This window comes from Lissotriton vulgaris, chromosome 5 (assembly GCF_964263255.1).
Source record: "Lissotriton vulgaris chromosome 5, aLisVul1.2, whole genome shotgun sequence".
In the NCBI taxonomy this organism is placed as follows: Eukaryota; Metazoa; Chordata; class Amphibia; order Caudata; family Salamandridae; genus Lissotriton; species Lissotriton vulgaris.
The window spans coordinates 1,973,810,935-1,973,836,718 of record NC_141693.1 but is presented as its reverse complement, the minus strand read 5'-3'; positions in this window follow the sequence as shown (position 1 = coordinate 1,973,836,718).

The window sequence follows — 25,784 nt, the reverse complement described above, 5'->3', positions numbered from 1 at the left end:
CTCCAGGTGTCTGAGACTGAGGTCAAGAGGCAATGCGATACCATAGTCCATGTGCTGGAATGGATGGTGTATGCTGTTGATTCTTGTGACTTACAATCATGCTAGTTGCATGTGTGAGATCCAGTACATTGGAAAAGATGCCATAGGTTTCTCATTTCTGCGGCTGTATGTCTCTTTAGTCTGTGGTCTACCATGTTTTTGATGTTCACTTGTTTTATGTTTTTGCTTCTGCTTTGCTCTGATTGCAAGCTAATGTTTGAGCAACAAATGACCCTTTATCCTGGTGGTTTATAAATCACACTGTGAGTTCTGGTGTATCAGTGGCTGGATGAGTCAAAGACGCTTTTAGCAGAATTCAGTTTTTTCACTTGCATGTGTCATTATGAGGTTATGCTATCCTGGCCTGGTGTTTGGTAACTTTGTTTCAAATATTTTTTGTTTATTTTTTTATAATTCAATGTCTGGCACTTGGATGAGCATGGTCATGGATATTTATCAGTAGTCACATGGGCTTGGGCTACAAATAGTTTTGGAAAAGACGGTGTCAGATCCTGTTCACTCAATATGTATACTGCTTTCCTGAGACATAACAGAGATGTTTGTGTGTATAGCTCAGCCTTTGATATTTATGGTAATTTAGCCTCCAGTGCTCAAGCACTAGATGTGCAATTGAAAAAGAACAAAAATTACTGCATTAGGCATTAGAAACTCCTCCAAAGATGTATCTAGAAAATAAGTGGAATTTTCTCCATACATCAGTCCTTTATTTGGAAAAGAATAAGTGCCAGGCCCCAAATATTTCCTCAAAAGCCCAACACCGATACTGCTGAAATTCAGGGTTGCCGAAAACCAATGAAGTTTAGTTTTAATTCCACCTTATGTTCCTTTCATCCGCCACAAACACTCTCTGCCCCTTTACATCTATTTTCCAGGTTCTTTTCCACCAACGCTTTCTCCAGTAGTCCCTATTTTTGCATCTTTTTCTTCCTCCTCCTTTCCCTCATGTCTTCATATTTCGCTCTTACTCTGGATTAAAGTCTGATGGTAAAACAATGAGGGGCAGATGTGCAAGGACTGGCACATCTCTGCAAATCAGCAGGGATGCGCCAGAACACTTGCGACCCGCAAAACCATCCGTGCGCCACCACTGATGCGCCGCATTTTCAAGGCGGCGCGCCATGGCGCACGGATGGGCAGATGCGTGTCGCATCCCCCGGCGTAAAGTCGCGTTGCAAGCGCGACGCAGCCTACAGCAAGGCTCAGGGGCACCCCATGCCTAACATGCTGCATCACTCCTTACGCCTGCTTCAAGCAGGTGCAGGATTTTGACGCAACATGGCCGTAAAAGTGACTCAGTCAGTGAAATCTTGTAGATTTCACTGGGTCACTTTTACGATGCGTTCCTGCGCCGGAACGCCCACATGAAACCTGACACAGGTTTCATGTGGCGCAGGGCTTTACAACGTGACTTATCTCCCTAGATGCGTCACTTTGTACATAAGGCACAACGTGGCGCTTGGTTTATGCCACCGCTGCGTCACCGAAGTTATGCAACGGCAGCATAAATGTGTCGCAAGGGGCTTGAAAATCTGCCCATGAAGACCTGCCCCCAAAAAAGGGGTCCTGGTGGACCCCACCTGAAACCACCGGCTCAAGTTAAGGTCCATCATACGGCAGTAGGTGCGTGGATGTCTAAATTCGGATGATCCAGAGATTGAATTCTATAGGAAACATTTGTTACTGATCACGTGGCACTTCTACAAGGGGTTATGGCACAAAATATTGTAACTGCTGCTTTCAGGCATCGCTAAACGCTTCAGGCTGAGCTGTTCCTCAGAAAACACTACCCTGGACCTAATATCTTCTTCCTCAGCAGCTGCATGTGCTGTGTATTCTGCCCGTCTTTCTGTGTTCCGGGTCCACTTTTTGAAGGCTGACAAAGATTAATCTCGAGATGAAAGATTCGGTGTGAGAGTGCAAACTGGGATGCAGCGCCCACGCCGCGCGCACTTCTGAAATAACATGTCTGCGATGTATTTTAAAACTGGAAGCAACGCCTCAGCTGAAATCACTTAAACAAAAAGATTGCAGTGAGGGGCATAATGCAAGAAAGTAATAAGGTTTAAAGCAGGTCACAGACCTTTCCACGCTCCGCTGCTCCGGAGTGAGATGCATTATTTAATGGTCTGTGGTCCCCGCTGATGTAGTCGGGATGAAATAGATGATTTTGTTCGAAAGAGCATTAGAAAAGAAATATACAACGCCGCTTACATTGCCGGAGACCCTTTGCCGCTCAAGGCCAGTGCTCTGAAGGTTTCCCTGCAGACGGAGCAGCAAAGGCTGTTTGAAATGGAAAAGTCCCGGCCGGTGTCACATACAAATGATAATCATGCGGTCCTATTGCATTCGACATTAGGTTGCTGCTCGTCGCAAGCACCAAATGGCAGAGTAATAGCGAGCGAGGCCTCAATGCAGAACCTGTGGGGATGGGTTTTTGATGGACCAGCCTGGGCTGTAAAGTGTGATGGGTCTCTCTGTCACCAGGTTCTGCCATTAGAAGGGCTCTGCTGGTTGGGCGAGGGAAGCCGCACAGGCGGCGCTGCATGTTTCTACTGATGGATGCCCCTGGCCTCAAGGCACTATTTGTGATTTGCACAGTCAATATCTATTCAGGAGGCAGAGGCTTGTGGCAACATTTCACAGTGAATTGCAGTGATGCCTCCCCTCCCCACGAAAACAGGATCCGAATTTGGAAATAAAGACACCTGGGGTATGAGGGCTGAGGGGCGAGTGCCCATGTCCTGAAATAGAAAGCGAGAAAAGAAAAGTTACAACCATTTAGTAATAATTTTTCTTCGACTTTAGACATCACTAGTATTTTTCACGATTATGAGGCTGATCATGGTTTGCACAGTAAAACTGCACAGCGTTTCATCATTTACATGCAGCAAATCTGTCTCAGTGCCATGCAATTATAAGTTTACCTCCTTTGAATGGTGAATTATCACGTGGGACTGATTTTTCAGTTGAAAAAACTGCAGGGTATTCTCAATTCCATAATGATTCACACATGCATTTACCTTCTGCCATGAGCAGTCCAGGATCTACGCGCATCCGCTCCCACCATGGTGTGGTGATGGTTCCTACAGAGGAGGAGAATTGTGTAAGTTGGAGTAGGATGACGGATAAGTCTGTTGCACTAGTGAGGTTTATCTTTTCCACTCCCATAGTATGAAGATCTTCTCAATAAAATGTGTCACTTGTGTGGTCTGGATAATTCATATTGGAGGTACACATCATAGAGAACTAAGATTCCGAGGGCTCAGTATCAATCTTGTGAAATGAAGGTCATCCCAATGCCATGTGCTAGTGGTGAGCTAAAATGGAGTCAACCAAGAAGCCACATGATAAAACTCGAAGTGCCCTAAAGGTCAAGGTGTCAGACTATGTCTCCCCTAGCTGAGAGAGCATTTTGGGCAGTCAAAATAACAGGGGACCAGGATGGTGTAGCGGGAAGAGAGACGGGTTAATGTCAGACACTGGTTTAAAGAAGGTTCTTATCACATGAAAAAGCAACTACTTCCCCAGGTTGCAGAGTGCATAAAATCTGACACATTCAGCCTATCTTGCCAACAAAGAAACCTAGATCACCAACAAAGTTCCCAGTCAGGAAGATGAGCCACAATGATTGAAGGCTAGCTGTTAAAATTGGGATCTCTCGTTAGCTGAGTAGGCGCTCTGTCCAAAGAGGACCCCTCAACCAATCCTAGTCAGGGTAAGTACGTTACACACCAAAGATAACCCATACTCACCTCTTTGGTAGCTTGTCACAGAGCAGTCAGGCTTATCTCTAGAGGCGATGTGTAAAGTATTTGTATGTACACATAGTAACACAGTCAAATCATCACAAAAGTACTCCACGCCAGTTTTGAAAAATAGCCAATCTTTTTCGGAGTAAAACAAGACCATAATGACAAAAATCAACATACACAAATCAAGTTATGAATTCTTCAAGGTTAAATAAAGTTCTAGTTCTTAGAAAACAATAGCACCAACGGTGGCTATTGGGTCAGGCATGGCCTGGACCAATCAACAAGTTCAGTTTGGCCATGAGGGAACGTAGGCCAGACACAGGACCCGGGCAGACCCCAGCACAGTTCTTGGCATATGTTGATGATGAGTCGTTCCTTACTGCTGAGCAGGGCCGTTGGCACTCGGGAATGATGCATTGTGCACGGGAGATGAGGTGTCACTGTAGAAAGTGAGGGGTCAGTTCCTGGAGGCACTGAAGGATCGTTAAGCTGCTGCGGCCCAGGGATGATGCGAGGTGTGGGGTTAGGTGATGCATCGGTTGCTGGTGAGATACATTGGTTCCTTATTGCGGTGCGGTTTTGATGATGAAGTTGGTGGTCAAGACTCAAGACCTTGGTTTTGCAGCATCGAGGTCAAACCACTGGTCCATAGCTGTGATGCCGCAGTCGGAGCGGGGCATCACAGATATTTGTGGTGTGGTGCTCAGGACTCCTGCACTGGTGGTTTTTGGGAGGTGCTGTGGCGTTTCCAGAGCATCCATTGTAAGTCGCAGTCTTTACATGAAGCGGGAAGATTCTGGTTTCTTCATTATCTTACATTGGGCAGTATTTCAACCACCGTAGCACCAACCCAGTCTGTACATGTCCTATTGGCAACAGCACAAACCAGATGAGTAAACTAAGTAAATCTGAAGTAATTGAAGTCACAGATGATGGTGCACAATATGTGGGATATACCACATAAAATGCACAACTGTGTATTGGGTAATAGCATCTCATCTCACTTAACCCCTTCTATGCTGATGACGGCCCCTGTCCATCATGCACTGCGGTGGGCGTGTGCTGATGACGGCTGGGGGCCGTCATGAACCTGCCCACTTCTTAAAAGTGCCGCACAGGCGCAGAATCACGGCCGCGCCCAAGGGTTAATGATGGTGATAACAAAGCCTGGCCGAAATTTTAATTACGCTAGAGTTTTACATTACTCTTGTTATGAAAAATTACAAAGTTACACGACTACACCTGCTTGTGCAACTAAGAGTAATTTGGGGCAAAAAGTCTATCGCAGGAGCACAGGAAGAGTGAACTGAAAGGTAGCGAGCGGTTGCTGGCTACTGCTCTTCATGTCTTGTAGCATTTCCTGCTATTTTCTCAGTGCAAAATGCATCCTCTGCCCCATTTGCATGTGAGGATGCATTTAAAATAGTGCTAACTGCTGGATTATGCTTCTCACTTTATTACGCTTTTTTGTGGTAATTACGCTAGAGAGAATTATGCCAGTTACACCCACCCCTGGTGATAAACATGATGGTAAATTCTTCTTAACGCATAGGATTCTAAATGTTCACCGTGAACTGCATATGTCTTAAAACCTCTGCATCTAATAACATTGCAGCTGCCAAGGTGATGTTGGATTTTACAAAGGAATTTTATGGTGACAATAAGCCTGCAAGCACATTCCAGAGCGGCAGTGATTCCTTTCATTTTTATCTCATAGAATGTGGTGACATTGAAATAGCTTAATGTTATTCTAGTATTTCACTTCAACGTATATAATTAAAATATCTGCCTGCTCTGCTTGTGATCCAGGGATGCTTAACCAACACAAGGCTCAGGTGCACGCCATAAGATGCATAGACAGAATGCATCAAAGCTGTGCGATACCATGTAAATGACCACCCCAAAGGCCAACGGCGTAGAAGGAAATTTTCCAAGGAGCAATCCGTCATCGCTATCCAATAAAATAATGTCTCGACAGCAGTCCGCGCGAGCGCCATTCCTAGAATGGATTCCAGAGCCTGTAATTTTCAAGTCATCTTATAAGTCCTGAGTGGTAGGACATGATCCCATGGTAGGGATCAATAGAGACTAATTATCTTCTGAAATAAATGCTGGTATGATAGTGCAGGCAACTTCAGTTACTTGCAAGGACCAAATGCATTAGAAATTATAATGCCTCCCGCAAGGTCAAGTCCAGGCGGCAATGTCATGGCCCAAGATGCTGTGGATGCAGCGCCTCATTAGGAGGGCTTGGTGCGCGGGGACTTCCCGGATAAAGACGCCGCTGATTACAGTCTTGACGAAGGGTTGCGTAAAGCTAAAGTGATCTCTGGTTGCAGTGTCAACGCGTTGTCGGGCGATGATGAGATGAGGTTACACGTAGACGCTGCATTAATCCAACACTGAAGTCTGTCTGTCGTTCCAGTGTGGACCCACTAGGAGGACCAACGGATCAATGCTGTGGCACCGGGTTACGTAACCTTTCACCTCTAGGTCATCCATTCAATTCTGACCCAGACTTAGTAGTGATTAAAATTCATTACAATTTGCTGATTTGTTGAGCGGCTGGGACACATGTGCCCTGTTATCGCCGCGCCGGACTCCATTTCACACAAAGCCATCGTGTTGGACAAGGGTCTATCGATTTTGCTATTTAATTACGGTATTTGTTGACTCTGCACCAGGCCAATTCAGATGCTCCTAGCACTGTACGGTACTTTTGGATACAATCATAATACTTGTTAGTAACATTTTGGCTACCAAACAATGTAACAACATTTATCTCCTTTCTTCAAATGAAACTGATTTACCGGGTGCTTTTGGCTGCAAGAAAGGTCATTTTAAGGTTGGAAAATCCAAATGCTAAACCCATGTGTGCAGAAGGGATTAAGGCTCCAGTGGTTTTATCAGCTGGAGAGGCACTGAGATAACAAAGGGGCATATTTCATGAGGACAATAGAACGGGGAAAAAACTAACAAATGTTGTTGTGTGGGGGCCTAACTGTCCTTGCATCTGTAGCTCTGTTGCCCAATAAGAAAAAATGCATTTTAGGTCAAATATTCAGGAGTCGTACCTAATGTGTATACAGCATATGTTTCATTATTTTGAATACAAATGTAAAAAAATACAAAAATAATGTATACCTTTTCTACGTGGGCCTTCAGAGAATCCTACGTTAATACTGCACTGGTTTGGAGGTACAATTCTCCAAATTTAGATATGTGTTGAAAAACAAGACTGTAGTTAAACATGATGTCTGTTTTGAGTACCCTTGCCCCAAATGAGATATATTATTTAACTGCCTTCTGTAGTGAATAAAGCACCTATTGGTTTATTTTTTTCTGTTATGTTTGTTTTATGTTATGTTTTACGTTATTCATTGTAGTTTATGTTAAATATTATGCTTTGATATATTGTATTACACTTTATATATTACATATAATATTATATGACATGTAACACTGTGTATTACATTAAGTTACCCATTATGTGTTGTATTACCTTGTTACTTATACATTACATTTTACGTTTTTGCATGCTTCTAAGCTGATACACTAATTGCATGTTACTGTAGAACATTCCAGACTGTGTATCAGGATAGTGTTAATAGTTGAAAGCCAGAGGCCTGGTGCACTAGAGACTACGGAGCAGATTTTATATTCTTTCATGCAGCACAACGCCACAAGCCACCCCGCTACACTGCGTGAAAGGGAAAGGACAGGAATGTGCTGTATTTACCATTATATGATGCATTCTTGCCTGTTTCTAGTGCTGGTGCCTTTTTGGCTGCCTACCACCAACGCAGACACCCTTAAGTCTTGGTGCAAGGGTGCCTTTGTTGAAGGCAGGATTGTTCTTTGTGCAGGAAGGGGCACCTTCCTGCACAAAAATAATTCTGAGAGGTATTTTCCTCTTTCTATGTGTGCTGCAGAATGCAACACATAAGAGAAAACACGAGGAGAAATAAAGATATTTCTAATTGTTACCCCCTCACCTGGGGAGGTGTAACAATTTGACATATTCCCAGGTCTACCACTAATGGTAAATCTGAAAGTGCACCAAAATCCACGGGTGGATAAGTGGGATCACCCATGCCCCGCCCATGGAACGCCTCCCTGGGGAGGAGTAATGCAACGTGCCGATTCAAGCTGCCTTACTCCAGATTTATCAGGCCACGCAGGGCCACTCAAGTTTGCCTCGCATGACTTTATGAATCTCACATAGGTTTTGCATCGCCATTGAGCCCCATTGAGTGGCGCAAGGGCATAGCACAACCTTGATCCATCTGTCCCTACGTTCTCAAAAACAGTCCAACTGACGATGGAATTGCCAAGTTATAATTTGCAATGCACGCATCTGTATTCCCACTCATACTGGCACTGGGAATAACAGTAGAAGCATTGGGAATCCTTGCGAGTTACAAGGAGTAGGGGTTTATAAGAGGTATTTCTCACCCCTTGTATAATGCAATGGAATGTACAAATGCTTTACAACCATCTTTGTGAGTAACCTTTTGCAAGGTGTCATCTGTGAAAATTTGGCAGAGTATGCTATACTTGTGCAGGTGACAGACATTGGGAGGTGCTGCTATGTTGCACACATACGATGCCTCTTTTGGGGGCATTGTAACCCCTGTCATTTAGGAACATGGTCACTAAGTAAGCATGTGGTGAATGATTGAATAGAGGTCAGTAGTCCCAGGCAGGCCACCATCCCAGCATTTGCTACTCCTAGCAATGAATCACAAACTAACTTCTGCCTCATCAAAAATCATGAGGCAGACAATGTGTTACTTTTAGCAAAAATACTCTGCAGTGTGAGAGCTGTGCACAGTGCAATCCAACAATGTCCCCACAGACAGATTCTTTGTGTCTGACCTCCATGACTTTACAGCTTTGCAAACACATAGGTTGTTTGGTTTTTCTTGGACAAATTGTGGTACCGAGTTCCTAAGTGTCAAAGGCTGAATGCTGAGAAGGTCTGTTGAGTTCTATTCTTTATTTTCTAAGGAAAGGATGACTCCTACAATTCAGCACCAAATTCTATATGTAAAGTGTGATAAATGCCTCCTTAAGAGGGTCCTCATTAATAATCGTATAGTTCTTGGGTGAGGAAGAAGATTAGAACTCAAGAAATCAACAAGGCACCAAACCCCCCTGGAATCAGGACAGAGAAAAGACCCAAGGTAGAACTCCAGGTAAAGAAATCCAGATGAAGATCAGATTGCTGAAAGCAGAATTCCGGGACAAAAAATTAAACAAAGAGGAGAAGAATGCATCGATGTATGATAAGACAACAACTGGCATCACAGAAAAAGATTTAACTCCATCTTATATTGGGAATCTTGAAAAATATGCTATGGTTAATCAACCATATTGGCAACAACTGGTTATAAGGCTTGTGCACATCTCTTTCCAGACATGTATGGTGCTTCTTTGGTGTTTGAAGAAGACAACACAGGTTCGACATTGGCATTCCATGATGGATTCCAGGATCTCGCAAAGTCGCTCAGGCCTGGCACTCCAGGTAACCTGTGGAACACCGCTTCAGCTGACCACAAGTGTAAAGGCACAAGAGGGATCTGAACAGCATAGGGGATCTGCGTTCACTTAGCACAATGTTCCAGGGGTGTGCATGCCTGCAGTACGAGGAGCGCTCCTTCATTTCTTGAACGCAAGCATCTTCAGTAAGGTCTAGACATAAGTCAGCATATAGGGCCTGATTTAGACTCATCGTTTGGCAGACCGAGTAACTCTGTCACAATCATGACTGATGTCCCATCTGCCATACTGCAAGTCCATTATGTCTTTAGGCACTTGTAACACAGAGGATGGGATATACATCAAGTATGTGACAGAGGGTATACACCCGTTACAACGCATCTTTTACTCCGCACTACCATTACAACGCGACTTTTACTCCGCATACCATTACAACGCATTGCGCTGGGGGGCGCTCTAGGATAGGGAATAAGTATAATTTACTATCCAACACCTTCCCTAGGGTCCACGGGGACTGGAGTTAGAATAGTAAATTATACTTACCACTATCCAGCACCCCAAAGCGCTATGCGTTGTAATGGTATGCGTTGTAAATACCGCGTTGTAACGGTATGCGGAGTAAAAGTATGCGGAGTAACATGGTACATCCGTGACAGAGTAACCTGTTCATCAAACTCTAAATCAGGTCCTTAGTTAGGCATCGAGCTCCCGCAAAGTATTTCCATTAACACTCACCTGCTGACCTAGCTGCATGCTAGATTTAGCAGAGCAAATGTAGTCATTTTAAAATATCTGCTGGCTGATTACTAGCTTGTTTGTGTTTCAGTCGTCAAAGTGTATCCTGTCTCCACTTCTACAGAAGTTATGAGTTGAATTGAAGACTTCTCACAGCCAACTATTATTTTTATTCATTTTAACTTATTTACTTATGTTACCGTTCAACTTTGATGCATAGGCAAGGATGCCAGAGTGCTTCACCTATTTGAGAAATACATTTAACAGATCCAGAATGCTCTCTAACAGCAGGTATGGATGAAAACTGGTAGTGAGACATTCTTGAATGGTTAGAGTCATAAGTAAGTAGTGCTTTTCTACAAGGAGGGTTAACCACAAATGGGTTATCAAGAGCTTTGAGTCAGCAGGTAACCAGAAATGGGTTTAAGGCTGGTCCTGAGCCAAGTAAAGGCCGAACCCACACTTTATTGAGACAGGTTTTCTATTTTTGGGGGTAAATTTAAAACAAGCATGATTCATGAAGGAATTCCTTTTATTCCAGGGACGATCTAGCAGTTTACCTCTGAGGTATTTGGGTTCTCTGTCTAAGTTTAATTGTTTGCCAGGTATTGTGAGGCCTTTATTTGTAGTCACTGTGTATGACACACACTTACTTGAATGTGTGTTGTTTCTCTAGTGGCAGCCACTTCAAGGATGTGAGGACTGGATTGTTGTGATTGATTTCCCTTGCTGTGAAGAATGGATGGGAAGCACAGCGGATACCCAGTTTTAATGGTGCAAATCTAGACTTAGGAATTCCTATGAGTAAAAACTATTCTATGTGTAACCTTGGTAGAAATAAGCTCTTAAGATCGGGTCTGAGCAGGACACATCTGAAGTTACGTAAGATTCTGGGATGATAATCTGGGTTCTTAGCTGTGGTGTTGACGTGGGGGCCCATTTAAGAGCCTAGGATGGAACCCAGGGATTTTGCCAATGAGGTGGTGTGAGAAGCTTGCCTGGTTTATGATGTCTACCTTGCAAGCAAGTGGGCACCTTTGCAGCAGTCCAGACCACCCCTATGGTGATTTAAGAGTTCATAGACAACCATAGAAAGCTCTCTGAGTGGTAGCTGTGGAGAGCACCCTTCCGGCTCAGTCCTGAAGGAGAGTAAAGCAGCTTGTTTTTACCAGAATGTAATCTTATAGTATAGATGAAGTGAAAAGAACCACATCAAGTATTCATAAAAATAGGTATACATTATATAATACTCTCTAGTATGTTCCAAAATCTCCAACGCAAAGATAAACACAATTCACACAATACTTTAGCAAAGAAACACAGTGAATAGCACGAAATACACTGTGGTCCAGGGGGGGACCAAACTATATACTAAGAAAGTGGTATAAGAACCACGACTTTGATCAAGACAGGGTCGAGAGGAGTTAGAAGTGCTGGGACCCCCAAGGAACCACCCAAGGTGAGTAGATAAGGACCCCAGGGAGAGCGTGTGCGGTGTCGAAACATGACCATGTGCTCCGTACAACTCTATGTTCAAGTTACAGTTGGATTTTAAAAGATTAAGGACCCTTCCCTGTGGGCCCTGAAAAAACCCAGTGGAAGACAGAAGGTTGAGGAGCCACCCCACCCGTGGATACCCTAGTACCCCTGTTACCTGCACCATGGTAGCCAGGTGCATGTGTGTGAAGTGGTGTCGGAAACCGCCGTCAAACCCAAAGGAGGACTTCAGGAAAGTGTCACTGTGGAAGAAGGAAGAAGGAAGAACTGTCTGGTGGAATCCGGAGCTCGATTCTGGATGACAGGTTCCTGCAAGCAGAGGGGACAAAGTCTATTTCACCCAGGAGTGACCAGGAGATTTGGAAGACAAATGCCCTCGGATGTTGGGTGTTGCATATGGATGATGAGGACATTGACTCTGCAGCTGTTAGGACCAGATGATGATGAGGAGGACCAGGAGCCATGCACGAGCTCTAACCATGAAATATGTTGAGTGCTGAGGGGTCGGTGTACAGCGGGAGCAAAAACAAGTCTTGGCAAATGCAACCAACGCAGGAACCAAAGAAGGAGCAACGTTGAGACCAGCAAGGTCCAGGGGACTCACCAACAGCAGGGAAGTAAGGCAGGCCTGAGGAATCTGGGGAGCCCAAAAGGAACACGTGGTACCCTTGAGTGGACCTAAGGCTGGAGGCACTGTAGTCGCAAGAGGACCTCAAGCAGCTCACCAAAAGATGCATGCCACAATGCCCACAATGCAGTATGGCTGAAGATTCTGGTCACTGGAGGTGCTAGAGGTTGGGGCTACTTGGAGCCCAATATCTTCTTGGAAAGAAGTCAACTAGCCTTTGCAACTGCAAATTGATGCAGTGCCCAGGGCTTCACTGAAATCAACCCCCACAAGGGATAATGGTCTAAAACTTGGTGAGAGGGCAGGACAGGCCTTGGGAGCCTTGAAAAACCACCACCTGTGTTGCAGAGCCTTTGGCGTCTGGAGGAGCTCAGGAGCAGCAAACTGGGCAACTTAGTTCCAGTGCCTGCAAATGCAGGGGAGTGACTCCTTCACTGCAAGAGAGATACCTTCAAGCGTCTTTGATGCTTCACAGGCCTTGGAAGGATCCTGTATGATGCACAGGCACAGACGATGCAGCAGATGGAAGGGAGACAAAGTCAGGCCCAAACAAAGTCCAGGGTGCCCAGATGGTAGAAGTAGAAGTGGTGTCTGATCTGAATCTTATCCCACGACAAATCTAGGGACGTACACCCAGGTAAGCCCTTATGCACCCTAGGGGAAATGGTTGGGAAGATAAAGGGGACCCTCCTAGGGGAGGGTCTGAACAAGGGGAAGGTTACTCCCATGTCCTTTGTCCAGTTGTGTGCCAGAGTGGGAGCCAATGGCTCCCAGAACTGGTTTGACTGGACTATGCACGGGAACACAAGGTATGTTCTCATGCAGACTCTCTGCAGCTGGCAAGCACGCCCACCTGGTTCCAATAGACTAAATCCTGTCTGGGAGGTGGCTATACCTCCCTGTTACAGGATGCCCATTGTTCCACCTTCCATTCATGGTGTGGGGTATGATTCCAACATGTTTGATTCCAAACTTGAAAGGATTTGTTGCAGCCGTTTTCAAGATGGTCATCACGTTATCACGCGTGGCCCCTCTATATAGTATATGGCTGCTTCACTGACAAACAGGGAAAGTGGACTCTGTAGGCTGCAGGGGTGTCCTGCTCATGCAGGGGCACCCTCTCACTTAGAACCAAGCACCCTGCCTTCAGGATTGCAATGGCCTGCTATAGGGATGACTTATAGGTTTCAAGTGTAGTAACAGTTAGATATAGGAAAGATATATCTTAAGTTAGTGGTGCAAGCACCAATAACACAGGCTGCAATGGTAGGCCTGTAGTACCATTTTGCATGGTCTCTCATGAGTCGTATAATGCATGCTTCAGCCCATGGGAGACCTCTGGGGTACCTATGCCCTGGGTACATTAGTACCATATACTAGGGCCTGATAATGGTACCCCAGCATCCAATTTGGTATGTACCTAAGTACTCAACACAACAATTTAAGGAGAAAGGAGATAGACTGGGGTCCTGATTAGCAGGATCCCAGTCAGACTAGTCAAAAACAGCATTACATCAAGCAAAAAGTGGAGATAACATAGAGCAGATACTACTTTCCTACAGATGCTCTAAGATGCACTGCCCATTGTATTTGGAGGTTCAATCCAGCCGTTAGCTTGTTCTTAGTTGTGTTTGTTAGAGACCAAGGTGAATAAAAACATAAACATGCTCTACAAATGCGAAGCAGTAATAACTCTATTAACCACATAGCTGCTGTCCATTTTCCCCTCCTGTGCTGAGGAATGCAGGAGCCCATTGTTCATGACGAGCTCAGCTCGTCATCAGCACACGACACCCGTGGGTGATGACGAGCTGAGCTCGTCATCAGCATCGAAAGGGTTAATAGACAGACAATCATTTTGTGTTAATTGTTTCTTCTAAATCAGGTTGAGACAGAGCTCATATAAAAATACATGCAAAGATAGGTTTATAAATGTGGATCTAGTGTACCAATAAATCATCTGAAATAAACATAGAAATGGCCCAAAAACTGAAAAATATAAACTATTGTGAAAACCAAAAGGTTTGTAATTTAAAACATTTTTCTTACTGTGACTTACATTGCAGCTGACCAGAGGGAAAACAGTGGAAGTAGAGCAGGAGGAGTGAGTGAATGTGAGATAACTTTCCCGCACAAAGAGCTTAATTTAGAGGTGAATCAATCAAGATTTGTAGAACGCGGCTGCTTTGCCCGTGGGGGCCTCAAGGTACTATCGGATGATGCTGCCAGTTCGCCTATTAGTTGAACGTCCACATTTTGAGGTCCTTCCTGAACTGCTGGAGCGATGGTGGGACTCTGAGGTGCAAGCGGAGGTTGTTCCAGGTCTTGGCTACCAAATGAGAGAATGAGTGGCGTTCGCTGTTACTCTGGCGGATGAGACGGGTGACAGCCAGGGCGGGGGATCCAGATCTGAGATTCCTGGTAGCCAGTGCAGTTTCTTGAGGTGAGGGGTTATGTACGTTCATCTGGGGGGGTTGAGAATGAGCCTGGCCACTGAGTTCTGGATCGTCTGGAGTTTCCGCATGAGTTGGGCTGTTATTCCTTCATAGAGGGAGTTGCTGTAGTCGAGTCGCCTGGTGTTGCCAAGTTACAGTGTAGTTACCCTTGCATCAGCTCCAGCCACCATGTCCCACTTTCACCCTCCTGGGGAGGACCATATGCCTCATTTTAAGATCCATGTATGCCTGATGGGAACTTGTTGCTGAAAGTGCATCCTGTGGTGTGGAGGGGCACTTTTGGCAGGTCACTATGTTGTCTGTCGGTCTCAGCATGCTTTTTCATTTTTTGGGGCAAGGGCTTTCTGACGGTGGAGCCAATTGGATTATACCATCGGAAACATGGCAGTTCCACCCTCTCTAAATGAAGTGGGGATTAGTATTTTTGTTGACGATTGACCCCCGCTGATTTCCGTGGGTCTTCCACTCTGCAGAACCCTAAGTAGGGCAAACAGGTGAACTCAAGCAAGAGAAACATGAGGTGGAGGGGAAGTGAAAACACAGTTTCTGAGCTGCAAAATGTGTTTTGTGCAGCTAAACTTGTGCATCAAGAGAAAATGTTCCTGAATATTTTGGGATCTGAAGGGTTAAACAATGCCATTGACAACTGACTTTTCACCTTATATCACTATACACTATTTACAATATTCAGTCTCATGCTGAGTTGAGTAATGGGCGCTGTATCCATGAATGTAATTAATCTTTTTAATTATAACTTGCATGTTGTGTCTAAAATGACCCGTATGAAACCAGACAAAGGCCTTATATGGTCTTAAAATGTAGGAACCATTCTAAAGCCCCACAATATTAGAAAAGCATAATCTATCTCCATTTCACCCACAGTACTGCTGAGCATATAAAATGGAGGAGGGTGAGTTACAAAATGGAAGCCTGAAAGAGATTACACTCTTCATTAAATTCATGCTTGGTAGCAGATCAAAGTAATTCAATCAGAGTATGTTAAAAAGGTCAGCGGTTAAAAAGTCCTCTTGGTGTTATTTGAAAGAGACTCTCCCTCTCCGTTCCCGCCGCATCCTTGAGCCACAACAAATGGCCGCGCATTAAATCAGTAACATGGCTCCCACTGACCTTTACAAGTAATGCTTTTTTATAACCTCCATCTTCCACCATCCTCACACTTACAGAACTGGAATTCAATGTATAATAATAAACCCTAGGCGGTCATGGTGGACCTCAGTATTTTTTTATATCCCTCTTTGCACACAGATTCTTCTAAACACTGCGGTTCCACTTTCGCCGGCCAGCCCAGTAAAAACCTTGGTAATAACATAGAGTGTGTAAAATAATGCATAGTTTCAGGTGAAGGTTAGTTCTCATGAAAGGGGCTGGATTGATGGCACCATAAAGTAAAACCCCGCGCTTAGCGACACAGCAAGTTCTGCAAGCGTTGCAGACGCGTGAGCGAGTCGCTGCCCTGCTGGATCGATGCACCTCAAAGTCACCCTGGCATTTAATGACTGGGCAAGAGAATTGAGTTGTAAGTTCAAAAACTTTTGTTAGATCTTGATTATGACCAGTACTGCTACTGACTTATTTATCTTTAGTGAGGATTCAATTCCTTAAATCCATGTTAAATTTATTTGAAAGGTTTATAGGGTAGCAGGAGATTTTGGTTCGAAATATTTAATCTAAAATTTAGAATTCTTCAAAATCTCCCTGCTTTAGTTTGAACTTTGATTTGACAGAGAAATGAATTATGTTTTAGTACTTTACATTACAAAACATGGATGGGAATACTTGATTCGATCTGGTAAATTCTCTGGGTGCATTCCATTCCATTGTTTTTTTAGCCTATCTGTGCTATCACAGAGAGGGACCAACCATTATCAAATGATTCTTAACCCTGGCACAAAGTGCAAAGACAGAGCCAAAGAATTAGGCCACGCCTCTCTGACTGGACACACAAGAACCCTAGAGGCATTGAACCCTCCATTTATCTATGCGCGTCTCATCGACATTGCGTAATATCTGAACGCACTTGCTTCATATGCATGCAAATTACATCACAATGACGAGCTGCAAACATTGTGAAGCTGGCCTAGTTGCAAAGCATCTCTAAGCCATGTCTGCCTCTGACTGTCAAGGTCAAGCTCAATTTAACACTGTTGCTTTTCTTCTTGGTTTTGCATAGAATCATTGAAGCTACATAGAGAGTCTTCCTTATTATTCTTTTTTAACTTCAGGCACGGATGCCAGCTTTTTGCAAATGTGTTTCATTATCTTGAGGTAGTATTGAAGGTTACAGTGAAGGGGAAAGCAGCATTTCACTTAACAAGTTAGGAAGGAGGCCAATCAAACACCAACTAAAGTATGCATATAGCCTTCAACAATAGATGACGCCTTGCAGTTGTCTTAGATGAATGGAAAAGCCTCATAGCTTCAAACTGTGAGGTAAATTAAAACTGAACATTAAAGTAAATAAAAGAAAATGCACATGGGGCCTCGATCTTATGAAGCGCAATAATCAGGCCTTTGTGGTCACCAAGTTACCAGTTTTCAAAAAGTAAATTGTCTATCTTTGAACTCCAATAAAAAATTATGACACAAAAAAATGGCTTTGCTGTGGGTAAAAGGAAGCTGATCAAATATCAAATGTAATTTTGCTCCTGTATCAATAACCAATTGCACAAGAGATGCCCTTGAGCCTCTGCTTGAAATATTCTCTTTAGATTTGAGACACAGCAGCAGAAATAAAGGGTACAGGAGCTCACGTGGCCAGAGGGCAGATTTACCAGTCGTGGAATTAACTGTTACAAAGCAATCATTTTCAGGTGTGTTAGCCCAGTTTTTTTCAGTCTCCAGCTCCCAGAAGTGTTTTGTTAAACAAAAGTCTAGGACTCAGGACTCAATGGCATGTTTATAAGGAGCCTGCGTCGCCGCTGCGTCACTTCTTTCGATGCAGCGGCAGCGCAAACCCAAATTTACAAGGCCCTGCAAAAAAACACTTTACATGACTTTTCATGGCCTCGTAGATATGGAGTAAGGCAAGCAGCACAAGTCACTGTGTGGCCTCACTCTGCGTCAAGGAGGCATTCACTGGGCATTGCGATGGTTGTTCTCACACAACACCCATGGATTTCGATGCATTCCCATATTTACAAGGATTTCTAACCCTAGCATGCATCAAACGTCTACGTCTCCCCAGGAAGGTGTAATGAGGAGACATATCTTCATTTCTCCTAATTTTTTCCTCTTTCTATGTGTGCTGTATTCTGCAGCACACACAGAAGGAGGAAAATACCTCCATTGATATTTTTGTGCAGGAAGTTGTGCCTTTCTGCACAAAAACAATCATTCCCATAACGCTGACACCCTTGCACCATGGTGCTGAGGCGCCTGCATTGGTGCTAGGCAGCCAATTGTGTGCCAGCAGAAAGCAAAGGACAGGGATGCGTCATATTGTAAATGCAACTCATCCCTGTACTTTCCTAATGTTGCAGCGCGGCACATCAAGCTGGCTTGCTGTGCTGTGTTGAGTCAGTTTGTTGTAAATATGCCCCTAGATGTTCTTGTGATATGGAGTCAATTCAACACCTGAATCAGAAGATATTATGAAACATGTACTTTTCAGGTAATACTCACCTGCATTACTTCAATAAACGTGCAGCTCTCCATCACCATGGTTCAGAAAATTAACATTTTTATTTCCAACCTGAGGACTTAAGGTCAGTGGTATAGGAAGAGGAGTGCGGTGAGTGCAGGCCGCCCCAGGTGTCATCACTGAGGAGGGGACAAAATGGCACTGAGGGGAGTGAAAAAATGGCAAAAATATGTGTGACTATCTTTTTTTCCTTTATTTTAATCATTTCAATGTGGGCGGAGGGTGACAAGAAATTCTCCGCACCGGGTACCACCTGACCTTGCTACGCCCCTGCTTAAGGTGTGTTTTATGTATGTTGATCACAAAGAGCACAGCTTATATAATAGGTTTAAAACAGAAAGTCTTAAAAGTAACTTTAACCAGATTTCTGTCCATTTGTCCGGAAAGAGAGACATGCATGGAGAGCGATGCTTCAGGGATCGATTGGTGCTGCCTGGACTCTAAAGAGCTTCTTTGTGATTCTTCATCACCTTCAGGATGATGCTGGTCTCTCGAAAGACTTGTATTCAAGAGCCGGAAACAGGATAGGCACAGGATTCGAGAAGATGGCAATGCGACAATAGACAACAATTGGGTAGCCCAGCTGCCCACAAGTAGTCCTCACATATACAAACCCTGGTAATTGAGAAGCAGAGTGGCAGGTGGTTCAAGACTTAATAAAACTAAAAAGAACCTGGACACTGAGCAAGAGACACCGAGAGAGGTCAATGAAGATGAGGCCTCAGCTTTAGCTCACAAACGGGCAGGAAAGACTGACGCCATCTGGATACAACCTTTCCCTCAATCCCTATCTCAACTTCCAAACACCCTTGTCTGCGGGAAAAAACAACCTTTACAACACAACTTTTACAACGCACTACCAATACAACGAAACTTTTACAACGCAAGAGCAATTACATCGCATGCCATTACAATGCAACCATTACAACACATGACACTACAACGCAAACCACTACAACGCATGTCATTACAACGCAGTCATTACAACGCATACCATTACAACGCATACCATCACAACGCATAGTACCCTTACATTATCCAACACTTACCCTACTGTTGCACCCCCTGGAGTTAGAATAGTAATTTTTACCCCTACACTATCCAATACTTACCATACATGCAATGTAATGGTATGTGTTGTAATGGTATGCGTTGTAAAGGTAGTATGCGTTGTAATGGAATGCATTGTAAAGGTAGTTTTTAAAAATTCATTGTAATAGCATGCGTTGTAATGGAATGCATTGTAATGGATATTGCGTTGTAAAAAATGGGTTGTAAAGGTATGAGTTGTAAAAGTATGTGTTGTAACGTCATACATCCCTTGTCTGCTTCCTTCTCTGCAAAATCAAGCGAAGTCCCCATTGTGGAGCTAGGACATCATACGGTGCAGACTCATTTAAGTGTACCTTGTTCATAAGTGTAGAACATACTAGACTTAACTCAAATGGAACCCACAATGAGAACAGGTCGAACGGCGGGTAAGCAGATAAAATGCAAGGGATAAGAAAGGCAACAGGCAGCACAGAAGTTGAGACTCTGGGTCAGCGTTCAGTAACACAGACTACCTTGGTAGAAGCAACTGCGCAGATGCTTCCCTTAGAATAACTAACTGCTTCAACATCTGAAGCTGAACAAGCAGTATAAGCTGTTGTAAGTCGAGAAGAAACAGGAGTTGTCAGATGGGGTGACTGCTGAGATAGCACGATGCCTGCTGAGAAGGAGAACCTGGCTAGATGCAAATTTGTGGGTGTATTGAGAGAAACCATCCCTCCTCCTCAATGTAACTGCAAAATTATGACTGCCAGGAGCACTGGTGACAAGCCAAAACCAAAGACTAGACAAAATAGCCATATCAGAATACTCCACAGAACTTAACCACAAATTGAAAAGATCCCACTACAGATATTGCCTAAAAGGCCATGCACGGTTATCCCCTGGCCTAGCTTCCTCAGACCGAATGTGCCTAAATGTTGAGTGTGATACAGAAATTAACCACTTCGCAGAGGATGCCAAATTAAGTGAGAAATTAGCACTGACTATAATTATGACAGCGCTTGTGCAGCGGCAGATGAAAGCGAAAGCAAGTAATCACATGCAGCTGGAGTCAAAAGGGAAGCAATGACCAGTCGGATGGATGAGATCCCATCAATGTTTTTGCTGCTGGATGCTAACATTTTAGCAAAAAAAAGAAATCATTGTGAAGATTAGTGCACAGAGAGCCAACATAAGAAGATTTAAGTTTTAAAGTGCAACCTGGGACCTAAGGAAAATAAAAAACTTTATCTTACAAATATCTCAGAACTTGCTGAAATCAACCAATCACCTAAAACATCCATGATGAAATTACTAAGGGAGTTAAGATCGGAGAGTGGAATTTATACCATAGATTGTGAAGCTCCATTTGGATCTGTAAAAGAGACTACAAACCCTTGCAAGATATGACTTAGGGCCCGATTTAGATCTTGGGGGATGGTTTGCTTCGTCACAACGGTGGCAGATATCTTGTCCGCTGAAATATAAATCCCATGATATCCAATAGGATTTATATTTCGGCGGACGGGGTATCCGTCACGGTTGTGATGGAGTAAACCACCTGCCAAGATCCAAATCAGGCCCTTATCTTCTGACATAGTTAGCGGTGGAACAAATTCCCTGCATTCTTAAACATTGTGTGTTTCATTCACTGGTAGGTTCATCGAACTACGCTTAAAGAAATGGCTAATGCCAAAAATAGTAGCAAATACAGTAAATTCCCTCCTTCATGTCGAAAAAAAGCAAGACCATAGCATGCCTACTCCTAATGAAACAAAAAGTGATATTATCAGCAAATGTTCAAATGCTGATATTTATACAATTATACAAGGGATAAAGAATGTAAAACCACGCGGTCCGGATGCGATGCCGGCTCAAGTATGTAAAGTGGTTGCAGCACAAGTGTTAGACCCTTACGAGACGTATGCCAATATTTCTAGGACAACACCAGAGCATCTCAAGCTTGGCAAGAAGCCAGTATCATTGTGTTTGTTGGACAGGTAAAGTCCCAAACATTTTTAATTCATACAGACTCCATCTCTTTGCTGGGAACTTGAATGATTGCAACTCAGTTTCAGAAGACATTCCAGGGCATAATTCACGCTAAACCAGCAAGGATCCTAGAAGAACGTCAAGAAGGTAAAAAGATCTCAGAGGCATATTATCAAGCACGGCGTTAAAATTATCACCGCTTTAGCGGCAGAAAACTGCTGCTAAAGCGGCGATAATGGGCTTGATAATATGCCCTTGAGAATTCCAATAGAAGCCCATGTTGACACCAGAACATGGGCTTTTATTGGAATTCCCAAGAGCATATTATCAAACCCATAATCGCCACTTTAGCTGCAGTTTTCTGCCGCTAAAGCGGTGATAATTTTAACACCGTTTCTTGATAATATGCCCCCTCAGTGTTGAGGGAATGTCATTTCACGTCGCCTCATGACAATACTGGTGGATGCAGACAAGGCTTTTGACTTGGTTAGATAGGAGTACTTACGTGTTCCCTTACGGGAGTTTGGATTTCCTGTAGATTTTATATAAATTGCGCAATCTCTATATTGACATCCATGTGCAACCAGTGTCACCATTGGCGAACAGAGCCAGTTAGAAGTAGCTAGAAGGGGGACAAGGGAAGGGTCCAATACCCCCTCTTGTGTTTGCCATATCTGTATATCTTCTCGCCCTTAGCCTTGTGCCAGCCAAAGCATTTCAGGATTTGAGTGGTGAGATATCTTCTCTCAGGTTATTCTGTAGACTGAATACCTAACTAGATGAGCAGAGATTCAGAGCGCTCTCATACTGCAAGAAATCTGGAATGTTTTAGAAGCTTTCCGAGTTATCAAATTATTACAACCAATAATGTCATGGTATTTATTACTTGAATATTAAACAAGTTTAATACTTCACGGATGTATGCAAGTTCTGGTGTTTTGTGTAATGTAGACGGATTCACTTTGTTTTCTGTAAGTAGGGGTGAATGTTTCCTTGCATCAGTTTTTGGGAACTAGTGTTTCGTTTTCTTGTATCAAATCCATTTATCCATATTGAATAAACGTGACCCCTCGGGTTTTTTCTCTTCTCACCTCTGCAAACAACCTTTGGGCATGTGCGACTGACCATGACATTTTTCATCTAACCCCCCAAAATCCAGAGTTAACAGAGCGAACTAGATATAACCCCCCCCCCCCCCCACACACACACACACCCACCTCCCCATAGCGGCAGAACAGGTTGACACGGCCTTGGGCCATGTGCAGCAGGCTCTGAATGTAGCCCACCCATTTCTATGTAAGAAACTGAGCGTAGACTTGGGGTGTGTGCAGTGGGGGCTGGGAGCAGGGCGGGGCTTTCAACCAGGGCCGGCGCTAGGCATGGGCAGCTGCCCAGGGCCTCGCACTCAGCCCACCAGCATGGGGCCACGTATTGGTGATGTGTCCTGTCGGTTCCCTGGAGATCCATTTCAAAGAAAGGTGTCACCTTAAATGTAGAAAAATGAATTCAAGCCAGTTACCGACCTATCATTTCTCTCAAAACTTTAATAATATGAACAGAAGTTGCGGCTTCATAATTGTGCTTGCAACTGACCAAGATAGACTTGACTTATTTTTTTATTTAATTTGATGCGGATTTATTTTTCTTTGCAGAACACAATGATCTTATTTTCGCAAAACCACAAAAGGTTGTTGAGTTCGACAACACCTGTCCCACTCATCATATGGCTGGTGAAAATCCGTCCAGTGTCTTTTTCTGTAGATACAACAAATATTTGTTTTACTTATGGCAGTTCACATGTGCAAAAGCACGTTTTGCTTTGGAGAGACCACACTATTAATTTTGCCCCTGACCCCCATAATGAATCTACGCTAAACTCTCAAGGGTCAAATTAATACGGCTGAATCATTTAGAAAGTTTTGTTGTACAGTTTTCTCAAACGCGTTAATTAAGATTACAAAATGTTTTTCAATGCAGGGTCGCTGTCACAACTCAGTAGTATATAAAACTGAAAGCAGACTGAAGAAAATTCAATAGAAGACAAAAAAAAAACAAGAAGTAATGTATACGTTTTAAGGGGCAGATTTACAAGCCTCTTGCACCACTTTTTCGTCACGTTTAACATGGGAAAAGTGACTCAAAAGTGGCGCAAGCGGCTTGTAAATCTGCCCCTAAATGTTTGCTTCCCGCTCCTTTCTAATTTTCTATAGAAAATATTTGTTGTCGACATGGCAAACCAAGTTTACTGCATTTTGATGTACAGTATGCCTAGGCTGCTGTGGGGGCGTACAGTCTCCGGTGGGGGGACTCCCCCGCCCCCATCACTCAGTTACCCCTCAGCCCTGACAAGTTTCAAGTTCCAACTCGCCTCACGTGCCCAGAGAAAGCACGACGCAATTAAACGCCCTGTAATTACCGCCCTGAAACCAATCAGGTGGCTTGTAAAGAAACCGAGCATTGCATTTCAGGGGCAATAAAAAGAGATGAGGTAGAAATGGGACTGTCTAACTCAAATTGTGGCAGGCCGACAGCCCTGGGGCGCTCTCTTTAGCACTATGCACCTGTGTCAAGAGTCGGAAATGCAGGCCGTTGCCTGGCAACACTGGCTGGAATTTCAGACTATGTACAGTACCCAGAATATCTTAGTTTGGCAGACAGGGGATCTTTTTTCTTCCAGTTGATGCGCAACAAACTATCATACCGGCCTGATTTGCCCTGTCTCGTCCCTCTACAATGGATGGTTTGAGTGACAGCAATCTCTTCTCTCTGACTAGTCAGACTTGTTGGATAACAGGCTGGAAAAACAACAGTGTCAATTTGATGTCAGCGACTTACCACCAAATCACACGGCGCTCGGCAGAATTTTTTTTAATAACCTGACAGGACAAAACATTCGGAAAAAAGCCTGCTGGAACTGTCTTGAGACTTTAGACTTGACGAGAGCTGGCTAAAGAAAAAATCTGTGTCTAGAAAGAAGATGAAACAGACCATTTATTCAGAAGCTCTGATAGTTTTCCACCCAAACTCAGAAATATAGATTTACAGGCTTATAACCTGTTGCCGGGGGCTATATAGTTGTTAAAGGCCCTGAACTCGAGTTATAAACCAGAGCTGCAGGTGAGGGACTATAAAGAGGGGGAGGGACTTTAACATCCAAAGGCAGAGGGCTATTAGCACAATGCACCTACTGTGGTAGAATCTTCTAGATTAAAAAGCTATTAACAGAAAGACAAACATTCGAAAGTTAGAGTAGAAGGCTTAAACTAGTTATTACTAGGCCCGAGCCTCCCAACATTCTAATATTCTAATATAGCCTTAGAGCCCGATGTAACGGGCTCTACCAGCCATTAAAGGCCTGCTCCAGCTTTTAAGGTGAGGGCCTTTAACAAGGAAGTGGGCCTTTTATGGTAAGTACAGCCCGATACGGAGGTTACAATATTTTCCCCCCTAGAGGGCAGAATGTTGGAGAACGAGCGGGTTTAAATCCCCTCGGACTCCGAGAGGCCTTTGTCCACAGCCACAGCTGTGAAATGTAAAAAACATTGACTATTGTTCTCCAGGCTTCTATCAACCATTAGAAGCCCGGAGCACTTCATTGTCTTCAATGGAACGCTCAACATTCCAATGTTCTAAATATGATTAGAAGTATCTGGGCCATTGTCCGTGGGTATGTAAACACTATACCATAACCATACAAGATAATGTGTGCTAACCACATATGAGTCATTAAAATCCAGGATATGTTTAAAAAGCAATGGGTGATTTATAAAGGGTTTAACACGCTCCATTTGCACGCGATCCCCAAAGCTCAAATTGCAAATAAATGCCTCCATGTAAGTAAGATTTGTGTGCATTATGCATGCTACTCAAGGGCGTAGCTCTCACTGGTGCAGCAAGTGTAGTGGCAGTGGGGCACAGGGCTGTGCGTGGGCTCTTTGCCCGCCAATTATAGATCATTTTACTTAGCCTGGAAATAAAGGGCTCCAGTAACTGAACAGAGCAGAGAATGTGGGAGACATAAGGCCTACACAAGGACAAGATGGTTGCTCCCTGATTAACTCTGGTGAGCAGTGTCTGTTCTTGGCTGTTTAATTGTCTCACCAGAACCTTAGATGCCCTAAAAGGGGTGGAGTGAACAATGCAAATGGTTTTCAGACTCTTGCATAACTGGTATGGGATGCCAGCCAGATGGCACAGAGCAGTCCTTCTCCACACTCAGATCACTGCATATGTAGACAACCAACCTGTGAGTTGTTGCATATGCTGTGGGCATACCGAAACATTGCACTTCGCAGATCCTCCTATCAGGTGATGAAGGAAACCCCTCATTTTATTAACCCCTTGGGCGCGGCCGCGATTCTGCGCCTGTGCGGCACATTCCGATTGCGGGTGCGGTCATGACGGCCGGGAGCCGTCATCAGCACACAAGCACTGTGTGCCATGAAGGCTCCCGGCCGTCATCAGCATGG